We start from the raw sequence: 3309 nt of genomic DNA, 5'->3' as shown, positions 1-3309 counted from the left end.
CTCCCCTTAGAGGTTTGAGCAGCTGGGCACTGAAGAAGTGAGCCACTCCCCCTGTCACACACCCTGTGAGGGGGACAAGGGAACTTTTCCCGTTTCACTCCCACCCCTCACCCTGTGTGTCCTGGCACCCAGAGAGGAGCCCTAGGGCAGGCACTCCCCCAGCCTTGTTGGCTTTAGTTATGTTCATCCCATCTTCCATCTTCATTCTCAGTGCATCTGCGTAAGCCTCATTGAAGTTAGCCAAGTCCGGGACCACAGAAGCAGATATGGGTTAAACAATCCCCTCACATTCCAATCCCAGCCTTTCTTTCCCCTAAAGCATCTCCATCCCTAACTCACTGCAAAGTACTAACCTCTAACTCACGGAGGCTCAGAACTCACCTTTTGGGGATCTCCTTATGGCCTCACTCCCTGGTTGTTACTGACAACCAGCCCCAGTGGAAAGCCAGAGCCCTCTGTGGCCAGAATGATTTTTTTTTAATTTGCCTTGTCTTGGCTACAATTATTTTTACTTTTTACAATAAAAAAGTTTTTCCTGTACTTTTAGGAATTTTCTATAGCCTGAGAAGTCAAGGATAGCAAAGAAACTCCAAGTGGCTAGAATACCATGACCCCAATAATTAGTATGTGGTTAGCTAAGAGATGTAAATTCATATGTACATTATACCTTTTGAGAAATGACTATCAGCTCAATTAAAGATAATCATTAAAGAAAATTTAATGCAAACTGTGTATATGTATTTGAGACAGGGTCTCACTCTGTTGCCCAGGCTGCAGTGCAGTGGTGTGATCATAGCTCACTGTAACCTTGAGCACTTGGGCTCAAATGATCCTCCTGCCTCAGCCTCCCAGGGAGCTGGGACTTACAGGTATGCACCACCATGACTGGTTTACATTTTTTGTTTGTTTGTTTGTTTGTTTTTTGTAGAGACAAGGTCTCACTGAGCTGCCCAGGCTGGTCTCAAACTCCTGCCCTCAAGCAACCCTGCCACCCTGGCCCCCTAAAGTGCTGGGATTATAGGTATGAGCCCCTGTTTGAGGATGAACTGTATATTTAAAAAGAGTTTATAATCTAGAGAAAACGTAAGTAAATATAAATAGCTATATGTTTAGATACATTTTTGTTGAGTTCTCAACATTTCTCTAGAATTATTTAATCCAACATTATTTTTCCAATATTATAAAACTTCCTCCTGCCTTGTGCAGCAACTTTTGAACTGTCATCCTTGCCAACTTTAGGCTGTTGAAATGGATATAGGCAGGTTCCTAGACAAGAATGGAAGTAGAATAGACTCTTGTGGTTTAACAAATCAGAACAAGTTTTTAAATCAAAGAAACGCCGCCGGCTTTACACGTAAGTTGAGAGGTGATCACCTAATTGATGTGATGCATGGATGCTATAAACCACCTTACTTCCCAGAGTGTATTTGCTCACCTCATGCATAAAATTTCACCATTCTATTTCTTCATCTTAAAGCACTTACTCAGTCAAAATGTAGATACCCATAAGATTTTTTTACATGTACTGTTTTGCAAAAGATTTGCAGAGTCTTTTCTAAGAGTTCATTCTATTTTTTTTTTTTTTTTGTCATATCCTTTAGACTCAGTAAGAGTCCATTTTAATAGATGACAGAGGAAAAGTAGAAGAGGACAGATACATCTACGGGGATTGGTGAAAGGATAGAAATCTGAGAGCCTGATGGTTTTGACTTCAGCAATCCATAAATTCATTAAGCCTGGAACTTAATGCCTTTACCAACAGAAGAATTATATACACAGATTCATCCATTAGCTAACTCTTTTATGCCAATAGACACCGCCGAGGAAGCATAAAGTCTTTCTTCCCACTGCTGTCATGTCTAAGTCAGAGTCTCCTAAAGAACCCAAACAGCTGCAGACACTCTTCATCTGAGAGTTGAGCTTTGAAACAATCGACGAGACTCTGAAGAGCCGTTCTGAGCAATGGGGAACGCTCACCAACTGTGTGGTAATGAGAGATCCCAACACCAAGCACTCCAGGGGCTTTGGGTATGTCACATATGCCCTTGTGGAGGAGGTGGATGCAGCCATGAATGCAAGGCCACACAAGGAGGATGGAAGAGTTGTGGAACCAAAGAGAGCTGTCTCAAGAGAAGATTCTCAGAGACTAGGTGCCCACTTAACTCTGAAAAAGATATTTGTTGGTGGCATTAAAGAAGACTGAATAACATCCCCTAAGAGATTATTTTGAAGAGTATGGGAAGAATTGAAGTGATTGAAATCATGACTGACGGAGACAGTGGCAAAAAGAGGAGCGTTGCTTTTGTAACCTTTGGCAAAAGGAGGGGCTTTTGTTTTTGTAACCATGGCTCCGTAGATAAGATTGTCATTCAGAAATACCATACTGGGAATGGCCACCGCTGTGAAGTAAAGAAAGCCCTGTAGTAGCAAGAGATGGCCAGTTTTTCATCTAGCCAACGAGGCTGCAGTGGTTCTGGAAACTTTGGTGGTGGTCGTGGAGGTGGTTTTGGTGGGAATGACAACTTTGGTCACAGAGGAAACTTCAGTGCTTGGGGTGCCTTTGGTGGCAGCTGTGGTGATGGTGGATATGGCGGCAATTAGGATGGCTATAATGGATTTGGTAATGATAGTGGTTATGAAGGAGGCAGCCCTGGTTACTCTGGAGGAAGCAGAGGCTATGGAAGTAGTGGACAGGATTCTGGAAACCAGGGCAGTGGCTATGGTGGGGGTGGCAGCTGTGACAGCTATAACAATGGAGGAGGCGTACGTGACTTTGGTGGTGAGAGTGGAAGCAATTTGGGAGGGCATGGAAGCTACAGTGATTTCTGAAAAAATAACAATCAATCTTAAAATTTGTACTCATGAAGGGAGGAAACTGGAGGCAGAATCTCTGGCCCCTATGGTGGTGGAGACGAATACTTGCCAAACCACATAACCAAGGTGGCTATGGCAGTTCCAGCAAGAGCTGTAGCTATGGCAATGGCAGAAGATTCAAAATCCTGCCAGGAAACAAAGCTTAGCAGGAAAGGAGAGCCAGAGAAGTGACAGGGAGCTTACAGGTTACAATAGATTTGTGAACTTAGCCAAACATAGTGGTGGCAGGGCCTAGCTGCTAAAAAGAAGGCATATTTTAGACAATACTCATGTACATGGGCAAAAACAAACTCAAGGAGTGTATTTGTGACTAATTGTATAGCAGGTTATTTTAGTTTCTGCCCAGGTTGGCAGCTCTGCCTTCTTGGTGCATGGCAACTTCATCTGTTCTTCTGATATCACCACTTTGGTTCATCTTGTGAGTCAATGGTGCTC

At 43.3% G+C, this 3309-nt stretch overlaps 1 pseudogene; it reads left to right on the top strand.

Annotated features, from left to right (window-relative positions):
* Nucleotides 1-1855: 1855 nt before the first annotated feature.
* On the top strand, nucleotides 1856-3020 carry LOC105533230 (annotated as a pseudogene).
* Nucleotides 3021-3309: the final 289 nt, after the last annotated feature.

The sequence above is a fragment of the Mandrillus leucophaeus genome, unplaced genomic scaffold (genome assembly GCF_000951045.1).
Source record: "Mandrillus leucophaeus isolate KB7577 unplaced genomic scaffold, Mleu.le_1.0 Scaffold123, whole genome shotgun sequence".
Classification (NCBI taxonomy): domain Eukaryota; kingdom Metazoa; phylum Chordata; class Mammalia; order Primates; family Cercopithecidae; genus Mandrillus; species Mandrillus leucophaeus.
This window is presented reverse-complemented; position numbering and strand designations above follow the sequence as displayed.